The sequence below is a fragment of the Meriones unguiculatus genome, chromosome 10 (assembly GCF_030254825.1).
Source record: "Meriones unguiculatus strain TT.TT164.6M chromosome 10, Bangor_MerUng_6.1, whole genome shotgun sequence".
Classification (NCBI taxonomy): Eukaryota; Metazoa; Chordata; class Mammalia; order Rodentia; family Muridae; genus Meriones; species Meriones unguiculatus.
Genome location: NC_083358.1, coordinates 60864301 through 60885496, shown reverse-complemented (window position 1 = coordinate 60885496; position 21196 = coordinate 60864301). Strand labels below are relative to the sequence as shown.

General features: G+C 43.9%; 1 long non-coding RNA gene across 1 annotated transcript in view; it reads left to right on the top strand.

Annotated features, from left to right (window-relative positions):
* Positions 1 to 21196, top strand: part of LOC132656867 (uncharacterized) — a 70707-nt gene that overhangs the window by 34499 nt on the left and 15012 nt on the right. Inside the window, exon 2 of the long non-coding RNA XR_009594649.1 lies at positions 20410 to 20475. This is a non-coding gene — a long non-coding RNA (uncharacterized LOC132656867). The remainder of the gene's footprint in view (positions 1 to 20409; positions 20476 to 21196) is intronic.

Genomic DNA, 21196 nt, shown 5'->3' with positions numbered 1-21196 from the left:
CAGCAAGTACCTTCCTCAGTCCCAGTGATGGAATTACAGGTGTCAAGCCCCACGGCCTGCAGGGACCACATTTTAAGATCACAGACCCATGGAGTCCATGCTGCATCCTTTGGGGACCTTTGCCAAAGTCATGGCATTAACAGTAATTTTTTGGTCCCTTCTGCAAAATGGTCCTGTACCTTCTAATGCCTTGTATGATCTTCCCTTGTAATATTATGAGCTACATCAAGGCTCTAAAATAAAAAAATACAGGTATGGTGATACTTGTCTTTAGTCTTAGAACTCAGGAGACAGAGGCAGGTGGATTTCTATGAGTTAGAGGTTAGCCAGAACTATACAGTGAGACCCTGATTCAATAACAAAATAAAATAGAAAGAAGAAAAGGAAAAAGAAAGAAGGAAGAAAAGAAAGAAAGAAAGAAAGAAAGAAGAAAGAAAGAAAGAAAGAAAGAAAGAAAGAAAGAAAGAAAGAAAGAAAGAAGGATTAAAGTCCAACCTCTGTCATTTGTGTTCTTGAGTATGAAGACTGAAAACATTTTTTCAAATTTTATATTTTAGCATCTGCATTGAGAGTTTGTTCTGAGAATTAAATGAACAAATTCATGTCTTAGTCTTTTCAGGTGCTCTGACATTACTGTCATAATAATTGGGCTAAGCCCAGGCTAACCTGGGCAGCTTTTGACAAAAAGCGCTTATTTCTCTTAGTCCAGAGGCTACAATGAAGCTGTCAAAGGCTAAGGCTGTAGAACATGCAGGCGGTGGTGAGCGCTGCCTCCTGGCTCATAGATGGAATCTTTTCACGGTGTCCTCATGCGACTAAAGAGTCCAGAGAGCACTCTGGGATGTCGTTTATGAGCGCTCTAATCCCATTTATGAGGCCTCCACTCATCCGACACAATCACGTTCTGAGGGCTTCACATCCAAAAATTACATTGGCAGTTAAGCATCAACAAATGAATTCTGAGAAGGCACATGCCTTCAGTTCACAGCAACGTGTAAAACCTTCTACAAGCTATTTTTGGGAGGGGGTGCAGAACGTTGCCTCAGAGAGTACTTGCCCAGCAAGCTTTGGTGACCTGAGTACAATCCTTGGAACTCACATGGTGTCAGGATCCGTTGAAAGGAGAGAGAGAACTTACTCCACAAAGTTATCTCTGCCCTCCAGAAGTGTATCACAGCAAGAATGAGTGCACAAGTGTGTGCACGTGTGCTCACACACGAATAAAGATCTATCTGTCAGTCTGTCTGTCTGTCTATCCATCCATTACCCGCCCACCCATCCATCCATCCACCCATCCACCCACCCACCCACCCATCTATCCATCTACCCACCCACCTATCCATCCATCCATCCACCCATCCATCCATCCATCCATCCATCCACCCACCCATCCATCCATCCATCCATCCATCCATCCATCCATCCATCTATCAGAAAAGGCATAGTTTTAATGGTTGGTCATCTCAGGATTCCACTGTATCCCTCAAGCAAACAAACACAAGCCCATGAAGCATTGTTTCTTAGGCTTGGCCTATAATATATGGTCAAGTGTTTTTCATTTTTCTTTTCCTTTTAAACTGCAACACTTCTCCTACTAGGGTCAGAGATCAAAACTTTTTTTTTTTTTTTTACCTTGTGTGCCTGTGTGTGTGTGTGTGTGTGTGTGTGTGTGTATCTCTGTGTGTTCATGCTCAAGTGCACCCATGTGAAGGTCAGAGAACTTGAAGGAGTCAGTTCTCTCCTTCCACCATGTGTGTGGCAGCAAGTGTCTTTATCTGCTGGGCTCAAGCCCAAATCTTTAATTAAAGTGTCAAAAATAGATGTTGGACAAATGATAGCCTTTTCTATAACAGGTGCTGGGGAAACTGGCTATCCATAGGCAAACAATGATATTGTCACAGATTCTCTTCTCTGCGGGGTTCTTGTTTTGTGCTCCTGAAGGCAGAGGTACACAGACAGAAACTCCAGGGTACATTGGGTGAAAGAAGACCTTCTCAACAGCAGAGAGGGAGCAAAAATGATGAACTGAAAAATGAGTCACCATTAAGAGACTATGCTTAAGGTTTTCAGAGGTTCAAATGGGCTCTGATTGGCTGGTGTGTATGAGGAGACCTCAGTGGAGGGGAAGAATTATAGTAATAACAGTTGAATGAAAAAACCATCGTCTTGTATGCAAAATTTAAAAACTACTAATGGTTCACTCAGGGGACCGTGACCCCTTCCCCTGCTTGTAGTAACAGTGACAGAAAGAGACGGGGTGTTTCTTCTCTTTGTTGCTTAACAGAATTTCTAAATTTTAAGAGGAAGATTTAAAAGGAGATTGCAATTCCTCCTTGGAGGGAAACAGGTCATAATTTAGAGGCAGCGCCCTTGGTTCTGCAGACCTGCAGGCTGAGTCTCGGTGGAGACTGCAGAGAGGTAGTCCTTTGGAGCCTGGCAGCTCAGTTCTCGCTGGAAGGGTGGTGAGATGCTGGAGATCAAAAGTGTTTGCGCTGGTCAGCTTTCTCATTGTTGTGAGCAACAGTTGATAAGCACAAGTGAAGGGCAGAAAGGTTGACTTTGGCTCACAGTCCAGGGGTACCATCCCCCACAGTGGAGCAGTCACGGTGGTAGGAGTGAGAGCTGCTGTCACATTGTACCTGCAGTAGGAGCAGGCAGGGATGATTGCCATCACTCGGCTTGCTTTGCCCATTTTACTCCCAGCTCCCAGAATGATGCCACCCCATTTAGAGTAGACCTCTCACATCAGTGAGACCAATCTAGAAAATCAGATCCTCTAGCGTGTGCGTGTATGTGTAAATGGAGGCCGGAGATCCATATTAGAAGTCTTCCTTAGCCGCCAGTTTGGTTAGACTGGCTGGTTCCTGAGTTCTAGGAATTTGCCTGACTCTGCAGCCCTCAGATTTGCAGCACCAGGCCTGCTGGAGATATGAACTGCAGTCCTCACCCTTGGGCCCGGTGGCACACTTCTGAAATTCCAGCATGGGAAGCAGGGACAGGCAGAGCTCACTGGTCAGCTAGCCTAGAAAAACAATGAGCTCCAAGTTCAGTGAGAAACAGCCTCAAAGAGTAAGGTGGAGGAGCAGGGGTGGGGGGTGGGGGTGTGTGCCAGTTAGTCACGGTGCTTGGCCTGACAGCCTGACCTAAGATCCCTGAAGTACACATGAAAAGATGGATTTGGTAGAAGTCATCTGTAATCCCCCCCCCTTGCCTACAGCATGGGAAGTGGAGACAGGAGTTCACCAAGACTGGTGGGCTGAGGCGTGCTGTTTGCAGCAAAGCAGAAAGAACGAGAGACCTTCTGACATGAACTTAGTGGCTGGCTCTTTGACCTCCCCCCCTCCCCAAGGGAGGAGCAGCCTTGCGAGGCCACAGAGGTGGACATTGCAGCCAGTTCTGAAGAAACCTGATAAGCTAGGGTCAGATGAAAGGGAGGAGAACTCCCCTATCTGTGGACTTGGAAAGGGGCAGGGAGATGATGAGGGAGGGGGCTACAGCTGAGATACAAAGTTAATAAACTGTAACTAATATTTTTAAAATTAAAAAAAAAAGGAGAGACCTTTCTCCCAAACAAGTTGGAAGCCAATGAGTGATCCCTGAAAGTTGTCCTCTGGACCCACATATGCAAATAGTCTCACACACATACACACTTGTACATGCACAAAATAAGTCAAAATTTTTTCAGATTTATTTTTATTTTTCCCTCCCTCCCCCTCCCTCTCTCCTTTACCCGCCCTCCCTTCTACCTTCCCCCCCAATGCCACCGTGTGTGTGTGTGTGTCTGTGTGTGTGTGTGTGTGTGTCTGTGTGTGTGTGTGTGTGTGTGTGAGAGAGTATACATGATGAAAATAAGTGTCCACAAGGGACAGAAACTCAGCTCTCCCCACAGCTTGAGTTATAGGCAGCTGTGGCCATCATGTGAGTGCTGGGAAGCAGCTGGGTCCTCTGCAAGAGCAATACCTAAGCTCTTAACAATTGGACACCTTTCTAAACCCAATAAACTAATTAAAAATGAGTAAGCAGGGGCTGGCTGGAGAGGGGCTCGGTGGTTGAGAACACTCACTGCTCTTGCAGAGGACCTGGGTTTGCTCCTTAGCACCCATGTCTGGTGGCTCACAGCTGTCTGTGAACTCCAGTTCCACAGGATTCGATGCCCCCGTCTAGACTCCGTGTGGTATGCAGATATACATACAGGCAGGTACACATACTCATATAATAAAATAATCTTTAAAAGTATAAATAAAGAGGCAAACGAGTAAATAAAGTGGAGTAAAGAACATTTGATGTCAACTTCTGGCCTCCACACTTACACTCACACACATGAGAGCACAACCGCACCCACATGCCCACACCCACGCACCCACAGACACGTACACACAAACACATTGCATAGACACAGAAGTAGCTCTAGTTTACAAATGTGCCCCCAAAGTTTGAGGCTTTACTGAAACAAGTTAGAAACCTAAGTACAAATTAGCAACTATCTAGTTCAAAAGCGCATCGCCTATACATATTAACACATGTAATCGGTTGTAATTTACATAAAGGTATGGACTTAAATAATTAAGAAAAGCCTTTAAAAGACAGACAGATCTCACTGAGAACTTCTGGAAGAAGAGAGAAGTTTGGAAAATTGAATGAGAGCCCAGGTCAAATTTAAACATTTGTGCAGGAATAAAAGCGATCCAGGCCACTACAGGCTGCGTGTTTGACTTCCACTGGGAATGTTTTCATAATTTCGCTTTGGTAAATAAGCCACTGCTCTTCAGCCCTCAGGCAGTGCTAGTTAGTCAGAGGGAACTAGACTGAAATCAGAGCATGAGGGATTTAAGTTCGAAGGTAAGCATTTTATGAGCGGGAAGAATACAGGAGCAACTTCCTAATATCATGGCGAAACCTCATTCTCTAGAGGGCTGTTGCAAAGGATAGATTTCCGTGTCTGCTTTAAATCTGGTGCTGCCTAAGGGTGAGGGAATTCTGGAGCACTTCATTTTGTGCCTCGTGTATGTTTTGAAGACCTTTAAAAACTGCTTTCCTGGCTTAAAATGTGGACCACAAGAAGGATTTGTGTTGCACAGTGGCATCAATAATTTTTAAAGTATTCTTTCTCCACAAACACACATGTGCACAGCTTTGCATCAAGTGTCTGTGGAAAAAGAGAATCTCTGAATGCACCCGCTCCCAGCCCATGACAATTCTCACTGCTGCTTTGGGGCACTGCGGTTTTGGTCACGTGTGTATACAACAACAAAGTTCAAATATGTAGTCATAGGAACCTTTCCTGGCAGACGTGGCCAAATCCCATATATGCTACCCATCCATATAATCATATACACAGAGGGAGAGGCAGAAGCCTGGGAACTCTTGGCAGCTGTGCTGTCTGGTTAGAAAAGGAAGGAAGTTACAGAGCTTGGACATTCAGTTCTGAGACAGTATTCCTGAGTCAACAGGATTTTAATTATGTATGTGGCCTAGAAGAGACATTTACGCAAGTAGAACATACTGTTGTCAAATGTGTTTGTGATTTGCTCATGGTTCAGAATTGGAAAGAAGCCTGAAGTAACTCCTAAAGGTGCCTGACTGCACCGAAGAGTGTGAAGTAAAAATACCTGGATCAGTATGGAATAACCCAGATCCTTGTCTCTCCACATTCCCACCTCTTACCTAACACAATCCCTTTTGTCTTACATGATTTTTATACTACTATTTTTGTAGTATTTTACACCTTTACTTTAGCTAGCTACGTGTCACAGCGCACACTTGTAAGAGCATTATTCAGGACGCAAGATCAGGAAGATCTCAAACTCAAGGCCGGCCTGAAGTACAGGGCAAGAGTCTGTCTGATAAAAACAAAACAAAAACCAAAGAAAAGGTTTTCCTTTAAAGCTGTGCCCTCCTCTCGCAATGATGGCAGCAGAGAGTAGCTTTTAAGTTTATTATGCCCTTGTATTTTATAACTTTTTTTTTTTTTTTTTAGGATAGCTTTGGGAAAAGCTAAAAATTCACCGCCCTGAAGTGAGATGCTTTCTGAGACACAGAAAGCATCTTCTGAATTATGGCAGCTACCCTAGATCTTCTGGCTAGATTAAAGGGGATTAAGGAGCCTTAAACAGGCTGAGGAAGGCAAAGAATTTAGCTTTCCTAACAGTAAACTTCTCTTCCTGACTCCACTGATCATGCGCTGACTGACAGAACACTTCACTCAGTATTTACAAAGCAACTATGAAGTGTTAAGGGTATAATTTATGCCTTAGATATAGACTTGTGAATATCCTCACTTATCTTCTGATTTTATCTCTATTTAATTTCCCTTCTCAGTACCCATACAGGTATATTGTATTGCTTAATGACATTTTCTGTTTTGAATAGCTGTTACTGAACCCAGTGTTAGTTGGCTTTCCATTGCTGTGACAAAACGCCAGAACTCTTAGCTTTGGCTCACAGTTTCAGAGGTCTTACTTCATGGTCACTTTCGCCTATGCTGGAAATATGAAGTGTGATATTGAGGAAAACAGTTCTCATGGCAGCCAAGAAGGAGAGAGGTAGAGACAGAGAAAGAGGCATTTGGGTCCCTATAATTCCTCAGGGGCCTATGCCCAGTGACCTAACTTGCTCCCATTAGGCCCCAGCTCCTATAGTTAACCATTAACTTCCAACAGCATCACAGGGTGGGAAAGCCTTTAGATAAAGGCCTCTGGGGGGATCCTTAAGATCCAAACCATAATAATCCTTACTGGACATTGCCCTGAAGGCATTTATATATTGTCTAATTTCCACAACAAGCTATCTGATGCAGTAAGGTTTATTAGCAATCCAATCAAAACAGGAAGAGACTGTGTACAGGCAGGAGGATCAAGTTGCCCCAGGCTACACACCTAAGTGAAGCTAACCATATGGCTCTGGACCTTTGTTCTTAGTCTCGGGCTGTTTTACCTTCTAGAACAATTAATCCATGGGTTTTAAAAAATTATATGACAACAATATATTTCATACATGTATCTATTTCAGAAATGATGTTAGACTCTAGAGGGCTTCTCTATGCTGGCTAGTTTCCAAATAACTAAGACAGTGAACTCTTGGATTTATAAAGGCTTTTAAAAAGCAGGTGTCAACCCTCTAAGGTATTTTTCTATTTCCCAGCTACACATCCCAATTACTTGCCATAATGGTTCCTGCCTGGGCTGCTTCTGTTTCATCAGGCCGGCCTCATGACCACATCCACGTGGTCCATACTGCCCCACGGCGACTAACTTCTCTCCAGCTTCCTCTTCTCCTGCTACATCTTCTTCCGTTCTCTTCTCCTACCAGCCTAGTGGTCCCTCTGAGGCTGAGCTGGGGAACCTAAGCCCCACCTACTCCTCTTCTGTTCTGTGACAGGCTTCAGCAACTTTATTTAACCAATCAACTAATCAATTAACTAATCAACTAAGGTTGTTTGGGTGGCTCAGCTGATTAAGGCACTTATTGGCAAGCCTGATGACCTGAATTCAATCCTCATAATCCACATGAAGAAAGGAGAGAGCAGAACTCCAACAAGTTACCTTCTAATCTCACTCATGCATGATGGCTTGTGCACCCCTGTTACACACAAAACAAATTAATACATAAATGGATGTGTGAGATGGCTAATGGGCGAAAGGTGTCACTCTGACCACACACACACACACACACACACACACAGATACACACACACAAACAGGCACACACACACAAACAGGCACTCGAGCACACACACACAATAAGCTGAAAAGTTAAGAAAATTCAAAAGTAATCTTTACCTTTTCTTTTTGTCTTTTCTCCCTCTTCAAAAGTCCATCTGTAGTTGTTTGTCTGATTGTGTTGGTGTTTTCACTAGTTACGGGTGCCTTTTGTTTTGTTGTTGTATTTATTGTTTTTTGAGGCAGGGTCTCACTGCGTAACCCTGGCTAGTCTCCAGCTTTCAGTCCTCCCACCTCAGCCTTCCAGTGCTAGGATTACAGGCTTGTGCGCCCATGCCCAGTCTGAGATTGTGTTGAAAGAAAACAATCAACTATCAAGAACTCCAGTGACTTTAGATTTTGGGACTCTTCTAGCTTTTACTTTTGATTCTACGTGTGCATCTGTGTCTTCATGTGGGTATATACATGTGAGAGCGTGCGAGGATGCCTGAGGAGGCATTGGATACTGGAGCAGGAGTTACAGGCTGTTGGGAACCACCCAACCACAGCGTTGGGAACCAACATGGGTCCTTCTACAGGAAGAGCAGAAGCTCTTAACTGCTGAGCCATCCCTTCAAATCCTCTCTGAAAATTTTGAAAGCCCCCGTACAACTCATAATGAATCTCTCTTAAAGCCTTGTAACATAGCAAGATCAATGTTGTGCATCTATAAATTCACATAAAATAAATCACTGTAGGAGATAAAGTGATCTTCTTCTACTGTCCATCTATAGCAAATTTCACAGCATCCTTAGTGCTATGAAAAACTAAAAGATATAGCCTACTCGGTCGGGGGAGGGGACCGTTCTAAGAATGTGCAGCCCTGGCTTCAGCAGCCTAGAGAGAGGCCAGAGGCCTGCAGCAGACCCAGAGAGAGCAGCTGCAATGTTGTGAGGATGAGAACCCGAATCATGTTTGTTACATGCCAGCTGTACCTTCCAAAAAAATGTCCTTTCAACATGAGCCAGATCTGCCGAGCAGCATCTCATCTTGGAGCAATTAGGGCTTTTCAGGTTTCCCCTCTGGAATCTTATTTCCAGTTGACAGATTTTGAAGGTTCCCCAAGGATAACCATTTGTAGATGTCATGTTCCTTCTAATGGAGGGTTTTCAAAAAGCAAATGATTACTTTGTTAGGACTTGGGGGCTCTTGGCTGGCTTTGTGCCAGCCCAGGGTTAACAGCTAAAGCAGCTGGGGACAGTTAAAAGCCAGGCTGTCCTTTCACATTCTGGTTTTAGCATGTGCTGTGGAGTGGTCAGGCCTGAGGCAACTCTTGGTGCCTTGTCTTGCCCTTCTGTACGATGGGAACACTGAGCGTCTCCATCCCATACATCTATGTGAAATGAGAGTATATGTAAAGCCCATGGCAAAATTCTTGGCCCATATGAAACACTTATTAAACATTAGGTTTCACCCACCCAAACCACACAGGAATTAAAGGCGACTTATGCTGAACTCAATTATGTTAAAAGACTTTTGTAGAAGTCTTTTAAATCATAAGACCTTTGAGTGTCTTAGAATTTTCAGATATTCAAAGCACAAAAGATTGCTTTTTCTCTGTGTAGAATCGTTTTCTATTTTAAAGTGATTTCTTTTATTTTAATCTTTGCAAACATGTGCTATTGGTTTTATTCTGTGATAAGGTTTGATGGAGAAGAGTGCAAGCTGAGGGGTTTAACACTGTACCGCTCTACCTGGAGAAAATAGAGACTGTGGGGGTCACTAAGAGTAGAGGGAGCTGAGAACACAAAGACCAGGAGAAGAGAAGCAAGACAGACCCGGGAGAGAAGTTAGTCCTATGACTCCAAACATGTTTGCTGAGGCTGATTGCTGGAATCATAGGCATTACCTACAAACAATGCCTCTGCAGCCAATGGAGTTTGGAAACTCCTGGACTGAACATGGCTAAATGACTTCCCTGGCTGCACAGCCACTCACTGCACTGCTTCATCTGAATTCCAGCCCTGCCTCTTTCCATCTGTGTGAGCTTGACAGCTTGCTTCATTTCTTCATCTTGTTCCCCAGTAAGAAAGCAGAGCTAGCAATTGCCCCTCTGTTGACTTATTATGAGTTAAACCCATTAACATTTGGCGCCTGGCTCATAATAAACATCATGTAAGCGTCAGAGCCTATTAACGTGGTGGAAGGAATAAGTTGTTGACATTACCTGCATATGGGAGCCATGCCTGCAATCCCAGCATGCAAGGACCTGAGAGGGCTGTTGTGAGTCTGAGGCCAACCTAAGCAATACAGGGAGCTACAGGCCGGACTGATCTACCATGTGAGACAGCATCCCAAGAAAACAAAAAGTCGATCAAACAGAACAATTGAACAAACTGATGTCATTTACTTTCAGCTATGGCCTTTGAACCAAAAATTTGAAAATTTTGAAGACCATTTATAAAATGAGAGCAAATCCACTCACATTCCTGGCTCATTGTGAGAAATATCACACACCTAAAAGAAACAGGAGCGTGTGGCACACACAGGGTACCACCCTGCCATCAATGACAGGTACTAATTCAACATAAACTCTGTAGATCTCAACCTGTGTCCTGCAGAGTGGGGTATTCTGGAATTCTGTCCCTTCCTTATTGCTCGGAAAGTTTAGAGGCCAGAGGCCTCTGAGTGGCTAGGATGCGTAAGACATCCAGGCCTATGTGGTGAAGATGGAGGGAGGCCTAATGCCTTTGGCTCACAGGTCACAGATGGTCCTCCTAGCTCCGAACTGCCAATTGTGTATTAGGTATGCCTCAGTCCTCAAGGCTCGGTAGCTTCCTTTACCGTTGAGCCATTCAGATGCTTCAGCATACAGTCTGCGAGCTACGTCCTCGGAACTATAAAACTCCCAAAGAAAAGACACCGTTTCCAGCATTTCCCAAACTTGGTCTTTTCCATTTCTCCCTTCACACATCTTGTGGCAATGAAATGCCTCCACATATGCCATGAAAAAATCAAGGCAATCCTGTGGCCTCCATATTGTCGTTAGGCACTTAGCACCCCCCAGAGGCCTGGAGTCCCAGCAGACTTTCTTAGCAGCGGGATCCAGTCCTGACTCTTTTGGAGTGCTGAGGTGTCATGTCTACAACTGCACCATGGTGAACTGTAGGAAAGGCTGGCATTTGATCTTTTTGAACTACTGACATGAAACCTGCACATGGCTTAAACACATTCTCATACAGTCAATGTTACTTGAGCCCACCTGGTTAATTTCTTCTGAAGAATGCTCCTTAGCAGGTGGGGACTGGAGTCTCCTGGTTTGTGTCTTAGTCAGGAGTGTGTTATTCTCCTGACTAAATACACTCAGCCAGTTTTGGCTACAAATTTACCTGTGAAGTTATCTCCTTTGGTAGCAGAGACATAGCAATTTTGAGATGAAAAAGAAAAGACCTGATTTTTTTTTTTTTTCATTTTTTCAGATTTTGGATATCATCAGATTTGCTGCTTCTTGGCTCTTTCCAAAAGCCAAGTCAGCAGTTTCTGCTCTCAGGCATCCCTCTTGAAGATCCCAGGGCCCCTCCTAGGAAGCTGGGGCGGGACTCAGACACTGGCTGGAAGCCTCCTGGAAATGAGCAGCCTTCAGGCTTGTGTGAGGGTGATCCAGAAGCTGCCTGGCACTTGTTTTGCCCTGTGCCTAGCCAACAGGGAAGGTTGACGCTTCAATGATCCTACAAGTCAGAGCAAGTAATTGGTTTCCTCTTGTTCTTTCATATATGCTTTCCCTCAACACAAGGCGATGGGACAACAACAACAACAAATGTAGCCAGCCTGCCATGCTAGGTTGGGGATGTACCAGGATAAGTACCCTGTCTTAACTGTTCTCTGTGGGTCCCAGGAAAGAGGCAAGAGTTGATAGGTACTTACAACCAAGCATGGTAGACAAAGTTAGAAAAGATGAGTGAAGAAAATGATTGGGAATAGGACAGAAGGGCCTATTGAAAAATCTTGCTTGAGTTCTTCATGCTAGATTGAAGAGGGATTTTGCACGGAAACTCCTAACCAGCCACTGGGAAAGGATTCAGTCCAGTAAAGAAATTCTTACACGGTAGTCCTATCCGAACAGCTAGAAGAGCACACTTCCTCCAATAAGGCTAGATCTTCTCCTACAAGGCCATGCTTCCTAATCCTCCCTAAACAATTCATCAATTGGGGACTAAGCATGAAAATATATGAGCCTATGGGGGGGGGCATATTTATTCAAACCACCATAGCAGGGGATCCAGGAAAGAGAGAGGGAGAGTTGGGGTGAATATGATCAAGATAGACTGTATACATTTTCAAATAATAAATGAAAATATTATTTTAAAAGACAGAAACATAAGAAAACTCAGAATCTTTTCAGTAGCATTTACACATTTCCTGAGCCATTTCTAATACATGTCCATATTTATCTACCCGAACAACATTTTCCTTCACACAGTTATGAAGCTATTTAGGTGGCCAGGGAGGACAGAATTTCTTACACTCCAAGTCATGTACTATCACTGGGCTAAAATGAACTGACATAAGTCATTGTAATAGTTTGAATTTTCTATAAAAAGAAGCAATAAAATAAATACAGTGGAAAGCATCAAAATGATCAAGTAGGTAAGGGTAAACTTTATTTCACTACTTTTTGTTACCACATATATTCACACACAGTATGCCTTTATATAAATATTTCAATAGTACGTACATGTGCATCTGATTGCACTGACTCACCATGAAATGCAGACAAAAGAATTTTTAAAAACCCCAAAAGGAGACTATTCAAAGTCAGTGGCCCCAGTATATAATAGCTGTGTCTTTAAATGAACCAACATCATTGAAAACAGGGTGTTGAGCTGTAATAGGTTTTGAGCTCTCATAGGCATTGGGTGTTATGCTAAATTTAAAACTGATACCAAGAGGTTTATTGGATGGAGGTGGAAAGAGAGAGAACGGTGGGAACCCCCAGGAAAGAAAGTGAGGCAAAGAGAACGCAAGAAAGAAGAGGGAGAGGAAGGAAGAGGCAAGGATCCTTTTTACCGGCCCCTGGTGGCAGCAACCAATGATGACATCAGAGGTGGCTAAGCAGCCTAGGAGAGGGCTAGTGCATCGACTTGTGAACTAACAGTAAGAAGCAGATGGACACCTGGCTAACAAATAAGCCTTTAGAAACCTTCAAGTATGTTAAAAGCTAAGCTAGAAATACGACTTCCCGATTCTACAAGTAGCATTTGTAAATACTGTAAAATTATAGCACAGAAGAGATGTTGGTATTTTAACTGCTCATTCATTCATATACTCTAAAGGCGGGGGGGGGGGCGGGGAGAAAGAATCTTTGTCTGTTGTTTTTTGTAACATTCACAGATTGTTTGGTTCTGGCCGTCTCACCAGCCTGGGTGAAGGGAGTTGATCTGTAAGATGTAGCTGGAATCTAGAAGGGAATTCTGAACCTGCCTTTCATGCTCGAAAGGGGACAATCTCAACCCTCCTCCTAATGACTTCCTCAATCCCTCTCTGATCTGAACCAGTCTTGCTTAACTCTGTGATACCGCTTCGCCTGTTCTTCGCAGGGGACCATACAGGTTTCCAGGAAACTGTTGGGGCAAAAAAGATTCCAGACATTCCTTAACACTGCGTTCCTCAAAAGGTCGGTTTCTTAGGCTCCTCACAGAGAACACTGCCCACATGGTTCACAGGGCCCGCCACACAAGCCTGTCATTAGCAGACAGCCAAGGGTGTCTGTCCCTCCTGTCCCTTGCTCTGAAAGCCTTGCTGTACTCAACCCAGCATCCAAGAGCTTCAGTTTTATAGGGGAGCTGAGGACACTGGGATCCTCAGTAAAGACGAATCCACGAGGGAGGTCGAGTTCCCAGCAACACAGTGAAGCTACACAGCAGGGTGTGTGTGTCTTGGTATGGTGTGTGTTTTCTTTGGAAATAGGCATTTCAATGAAGTTTCCTTTAGTAAAATCTTGCCCCCCAACAAGTCTTGAAAATACTTTTAAAGAATTAAAAAAAAAAATGAAGTGTACACGGGAACTCATACTAGCTGCCTTTCTTACACAAATAATTTCAGAACACATCATTTTCCTCATTCAGTCTCTGTTTCTCCCTTTCTGCATTTTCTATGCTCCCTTCCTCCTCACTGGCCTCCCGTGCATTCATTTGAGATGCTCTCATTCTCTTTTTCCGACCAGGCAGAATAGATTTCAAACATTCCAGGGCTGAAGGTTTTCAGCAAAGAGATAAGCCCCAGAGAGTTTTCTTCACAAGTAGCCGGATGCCTCTCGCTCCTGGTTGGTATTCTCTGCCAAGCCCAGGTTCACTGGCCTGGAGTGTGTCCCAAGAGTTCTTCCAAACTCTGCACCTTTGCTTGGTTTCCACATTTTTTTTCCTTTATTTAGAAGTTTCTAAAATTATTTTATTTTATGTCTTACTGTGTGTGCATCCATATGCGTGTGAGTGCTGGCAGAGGTCTGCCACTGTGCACATTTGGAGGTCAGAGGACAACTATGTAGAGTCCATTCTTGCACTTTTTTGTGGGTGTCAGGGATCAGACCTTAGCATCTCACTGGCCCTTATTTGCATTTTTTAAGCAAAGGTTTTGTTATATGGTCGCTCTTGGATGCAAGGCAGTCCTCCTGCCTCACTGTTACAGGAAGGAACAGAATGCACCCCTCTGTGGAGATATGCCATTATTTCCCCTCTTAAGAGATTCCAGTTGGGCAGAGCAATTACCTGGTCTCCCACCTTTCTGATCTCCAATTCAGAAAGATATAACTTCTCCTTGTTCTTTTCTGACCAGAGTATAAATATTCTCTAAATGGAGTAAGGAACCCTAGTGCTAGGTCCTACAGTTCTCACTCCACGGAACATGAATTGACATGAACATGTCAATTGTTGCTGTGACAGCACTTTAGGGGATGGAAGCTCTGATGGGTGTGGGCTGTCATCTGGCCCCATTCTTCCTCTGAGACTCATGAGACCCTGGGGTATCTTGGTCATGGGACTGACTATAGGAGGAAATGTAACCCCAAGCCCAGGGGTGCATCACTGGAAGAGGGGTATGAGTCAGGAGCTGAACAATCGCCTCACACTCCACTGGACAGCATGAGTGCAGGTGGTGAGGGTGGGAGAGACTACTAGCTCCGGACTCTCCATTTCCCCTCTTTGCCTCCCCTCCATGAGCTCTGGGACCCAAATGCTACAAAAATGACAGTCAGGTAGGTAGCACTTTCTGGATCCATTAAACCTCCTGACCTTGAGATCAATGGCAGAATGTTGAACATCCTCCATCTGAAAACAACGGCTCTCACCTAGCTATTTCCTGGAAGAACACGTCACCTCGAAAGATCCCTGGTAGATTACTGGGGACTGAAAATGAGGCAGAGATAGCTCCTTCACACTGACTTCTGAAAGAGTCACTATGGAGTGTTTACAAAGATCCCACAGATGGCTAAAATTAGCTCATTCTGCTCAGAATTATCTGCCGCTGACTCAAGACGGTGACACTGGCAGGGCTAAGCTCTGAGCTCACCAGGAAGCTCATTCCCTAAAATTACTCACTTGTCAGCCAGCAACCCTAGTACACAGCAGTAGATGCGTGAAGAGCTGTATATAGCGACCCGTTATGCCGTCATGCAGAAGCTGTATCTTTGGTGTTGTTTCCTGTGAGCCCAAAAACCTTCTGAGCAGCTTGTCATGTTACACAGCATGATGTGGTGTGTGTGTGTGTGTGTGTGTGTGTCTGTGTGTCTGTGTGTGTGTGTGTGTGTGTGTGTGTGCACGTGCGCACACACAGCGCACATCTGGGTATCATTTTTTTGGTTATTCGGCATGAGAATGAGAACACAGGCTAAGCAATTTGCCTGGGATCACCTGACAACTCAGTGACACTTACCAGTGAGTTTACCCCTGGGTCCTATCATCTTCAAGGACTTCAACCACTGAGCCTTGGATCTCTCCTATGATGCTGAGAACACACCCTGTCAGATGACCTTGGACCAGTGGCCAACTTAGAGATGTGACTGGGGACACAGCCAGAGAAGAAGCAGTGGCCATTAGAGTGGGTTCTCCTTTATTAAAGATAGTCTTGTTTTTATCTATGTGCAAGTTCCAGCCAGATCCAGGGGCATCTGTTCCTAGTCCCACACTTGAGAGGCCAATGAGGGAGGATTGCTACAAGCTGAGGCCTGTCTGAGCCACAACTGAGTATAATGCTAACGAGACCCTGACTCAGAAAAAAGGAAAGACAGATGACACAAGGCCAGATTTAAAGTGTCCACATTCTACTCAAAGCTGGATTTTAGTTGCCTTTCACCAAACTTGAGTGTTTAGAGTTAGACAAGGGAACTGTTTAGTTCATTGGTCCCATTAAATAAAAAAATGGCCCCACCTTTCCCAGACAGGCCCATAGCCTGCCATTCCCTGCCACATTCCCTCACTTGGTGGCTGGCTTCATGCTCCTTTCCATCCCTACTACAACTTTTCTATAATGTTCATTTCAGGACATCACCATCATCCTTCATGTGTGTCACACACTTTTTGGTTCTGTATGGTGTTTCTCCACAAGTGTCAGGTCTCTGTAGTGGATAGCATCCCCTGACTCTGGAGTCCACTTTCTGGCTCATTAAGAACTGATTTCTTCAGTTACAGAAGAAATGTCAGAAAGAAAATTGGCACATCACCAATTTTCTATTTTTGGAGCCCTGGAATTTTTCTTGTTGGGACAGTAAGTACTCCATGTCTAATTAGACCTTCCTTCTTACTCATATTTGGCTTTATCAATAAATTACACAACTGATAATTAGGAACAGGAGCCCAGTGCGTGCAGCAAAGTGTGTAGGGAGAGGAGCATTCAGGGAAACATGAGATTGGAATGGTAAGGTGGGAGGGACAACACTCAGGCCTAGAGATGGGTGGGAAATGGTTCATCTTTAAGCAATAGCGCACAAAGGCTTACTCACAGGTGGTCCTTCTTCCACATGGTCAGATGGCATGTTCCCTAGGAAATACAGATTCATATCTGTGGGGTTTTTATTTGTTTGTTTGTTTTCTGTTTTATTTTAAAACCAAATCTTGTATAGACCAAGCTGGCCTTCAACTCCCTGTGTAGACAAAGATCCTCCTACTTCTACCTTCTAAGTGTTGAGAGTACAGGCATATGCCACCGTTGCTTGGTTTATGCAGAGCTGATGACTGACCCCAGGAGTTCACACATGCTCAGCCAGCATTTTACCCAATTAGACTCATCTTTGGCCACTAACATCATCTTCTTATCTTGTGTCTTTAGGAAAAGAATCTGACCTGTGGGCTGTATAACCAGGGTTGAGCAAAGTCTTTCAGAAATAATGCCAGCATTTCCTGCAAGTTTCTCCCTTTCTAGCTATTCAGGGGCTCTAACTTTTCAACTCCACAGCATCCTGGGTGAACACACAGAAGACACAGACCACAGAGCTCTATAGAAAACATTTAGAAAATGCTCCTAATATGAACTCTGCCTCTTTGAAGTATTTATCACTTCTGCCTGGCATCCCCCCAACACTCACACACTGTGTCTCCCCCAAAGAACTAAGTTACTAGGCAGGTCAAGAGCATCCCTTAATCTTTAACACTGGTTTGTGCTTTCTGGGTGTTTGATAAATGTTTATTGAATGAATAAAAGATTGCTGGTCCTTTTTGGGTCAGTAGTGTGAGGATGGAAATACATAAAACATCCACTAATAACTGTTCTGAAAGTCTGTCAAAGTTCAGCTAACTTTCTGAACACACATTTAATGAAGACAATGACATTAAACAGTAACAACTTTTGGCTATTATGAATAGAGCCGCTATGAACATAGTTCAGCAAATGTCGTTATATGGTAGAACATCTTCTGGGTATATGCCTAGGAGTGGTATAGCTGGGTCTTGAGGTAGAACTATTCCCAATTAACTGAGAAAGTGCCACATTGATTTCCAGAGAGGTTGTACAAGTTGGCATTCCCACCAACAATGGAGGAGTGTTCCCCTTTCTTCTGTTGCAAATTCTGAGTTTAGCTCTGTACCCCACTTTTAAATTGGATTACTTGATTTGTTGATGTTTAATTTCTTAAGTTCGTATATTTTAGATATCAGCCCCCTGGCTGATGTAGGGTTGGTGAAGATCTTTTCCTAATCTTCCAGCTGCTGTTTTGTTTAATTGACAGTGTCCTTTGACTTATAGAAGCCAGAAACTGGAAACAACCTAGATGTTACTCAACAAAAGAATTGATATAGAAATTGTAGCACATTTACACAATGAAATACTACTCAGCTATTTAAAACAAAGAAAACATGAAATTTGCAGGCAAATGGATGGAACTAAAAAAAAAAATCATCCTGAATGAGGTAACCCAGACCCCAAAAGACACACATGGTATGTACTCACTTATAAGTGGATATTAGACCTATAGTATAGGATAATCATACTATAATCCACAGACCCAAAGAAGCTAAGTAACAAGGAGGGCCCAAGGAAGGGTCCCTCAGAAGGGAAAATAGAATAGACAACAGAAGTGGATGAAGAGAGGGAACTGGGCAGGATATGGAATGGGGAAGGAAACAAGGGTGGGGATCAGATGTGGGGAGAATGGGGATGGGAGGTGAGAGGGCTGGGAGCAAGAAGGGAAACTGGGGAGGAACATCTTTTGGTTAAGCTGGAGGCCTACTACAGGGTAGGCTCCTGGGAGGATAAGGGTGTGACTCTAGCTGAGACTCCTAATGGGGGGTGGGGGGGCATGAAGACTGAAGTGATCACCTCATAGCCAGGCAGGACTAGTGGAAAGAGAGGATCAACAACACACTGACAAAACCTGTGATCCAAAAAGTACCCTGCCTACAAGAAGGGTAGAGATATTGAAGAAACAACGATAGAGGGAAAGTCCGAACAATCATTGGCCCAACCTGAGTCCCACCCCACGGTAGAGAGCCTGCCCCTGACACAAGTAATGATACTCTGCTGTGCTTTCACATAGGACCCTAACTTGACTGGAGTCTGGGAGGCTCCAGCTAACAGCAGATTGAGACACATGTTGGGACTTGAGGCCAAGCATGGGGTGAAACTTTGGGGGTCCTGCAGAAGTGATGGGGGGGAAGATGGAAGAACCTGGAGGGGACAGGAACCTCACAAGATGACCAACAGAGACAACTAACCCAGTCTCACTGGGCTTTCAGAAACTGAGACATCAAATAAGGAGCATGCATGATCTGGACCTAGGGCCCCTGCACACATGTAGCCCACGGGTGGCTTGGTCTTCATATGGGGTGCCTGGCGAGTGGAGTGGAGATTGGGGTGATGTTGTCTGCTTTTGGATCACTTTTCCCTGGCAGGGATGCTTTGCCTGGCCTCAGGGGATGAAGATATGCTCAGTGCTGATGTGACTTGTTGTGCTGGGGAAGATTAATGGAGGGGAGCTCCCCTTTTCTGGGGAGAAAGAGAGAAGGAAAGGGGGAAGGAGGGGAAGCAGGAAGGAAGGGAAGTGGAGGGGGTACTGGGAGAAGGGAAGGGAAGGGGTATCCTCGTGATGTAAAATAAATAAACTAATATAAAATTTAATTAAAAATTTATACAAGTTTTTTTGGGAAAAAGTAAACAGTAACAGCACCTCCATCATCCATAACCGGCACCCTGCCTTGTTGGAGCCCTCTGTTTCTTTTTAATGATCTGGCCTCTGCCAAGCGTTCTTGCTGCTGTGAACTTCCAACTTGCCTCACCTTTATGGGTCATTTAAGGCACACCTTTGATGGTATTCACAGGTCATTGGTGACTATCCTGAGCATACATCCATGTTCCCTCAATTCTCTGCTGGACTTCAGTTGGATTTTATTGTACTACATAGCATAGATTGTAATAGTTATTACTTATCACTATACTGCAAGCTCACCAAGTGTGAGAAATCTGTTTGAATCCCTATGTCCTTAGAGCCCAGCAAAATTCTGAGCAGAAAGAACATGCCTCAAAAACATTTGTTGACTGAATAAATAAAAATCCATCCTTCCCATCCATTCCCACTTTAACCATACTTCAAAACCCAAACACAGGCACTATACACTTCCACATTTAGATGACTACGATTTGGCAGGAAATACACAGCTACAAAAAACGGGTTAGAGATGTGATTTGTCTGCCCTATAACAGAGAGAAACTGTCTCAGTGGTATCCAAAACAAGACCATGGAATAAAAAACTTCTTGATGGTGATTGAAAAAAAAAAAAAAGTCTGAAAATCTTGTGGCTGAATAGAACATTTCAGACAGCATTTTCTTTTTCTCCACTGTGGGCTTGATGTAGAAACAATGTGTAAGGCAAGCATGTGCTAGAGAGATGCAGCCATAATTACTTGTTCTCCAATGTTTGGCTCACCACTCCTCTTAATCCAACATACAGTAGTTTAGAAGAGAATTAAATTCTGCCCTTTAGGCAGGATTAGCATTTGGAGTTTCTTACTTCTGTCATTTAAATGTTCCTATCCCAATATTTGTACTTTTCCGTTTAGAATAAATGCAGAGTGTGTGGAGGGAAATATAAAGAGAATGGAATTCTTCCCATCCAGCTCATTATCCTTATTGGTTTGTGGTCTATTTTTACACGTACCAAGTTTTAGAACCTGACTCATCCACACCTACTTTCAGGACCTTAGAAACGACTGCTAGACCACCCTCTCCTCTCACCAACCAAGTATACACCCTTTGCCTGAACTTTCTTCTTTTTTTTTTTTTTTTAACCAGGAAGGCCTAAAGGAGACCATGATGTGGATTCTAGATAAGGAAATAGGACACAGGTGCCATGAAAAGGTAAATGGGATAAAATTGGGGGGGGGGGGGGAGAGGACCTTTAACGGGGAAAGAGGAAGTGAGTGTAACACAGAACAAGAAGGATGTTAATGCTAAGGAAACTTGAAAAGGTTATGGGGAAACATATTAGTCTCTGCTTATGTAAGAACACACACACACACACACACACACACACACACGTATGTTACATGAAATTGTGCCACTTCCCAAGAGCCATAGACTATCTAACAAAAACCCTGGTGTCAGGCAAGGAAACTTCCTTTCAAGTTATTGGTTGGAGTGTGCCAAAAGAGTCCCAAAACACCTGAAGACATCATATGTGGCAGTCTCAGGACTTAGAGGAATTGAGCTGGAATTAAGTTTCCTTTGAGTACCTCCTCTCATTGTAAATGCAAAGGCCATGCAAGCTAGCAAAGGAAACAAGCAATCAACAAGTCATACAAAGCAGTAAAGCCTAAGGACCACAAAATTTATGTTCCCTGGGGTACAATAGTGGCACTTATGCCTTGGGAGTAACCAACAGCTATCTAATTGAATTTAAAGCCTGCTCAATAAGAAGAAATTCATCCCTGGCACTATAAAACTAGTCCATCAACCACAGCGGGGGGACCGCAGAGGAGAAACTCCTACTGCCTGTTTCCTAAACCAGAATAATTGCTAACTGTGTTATACCCAAAGATAAGTGTACCTCATCAAAGAAACCCTATCACCCTTCACCAAA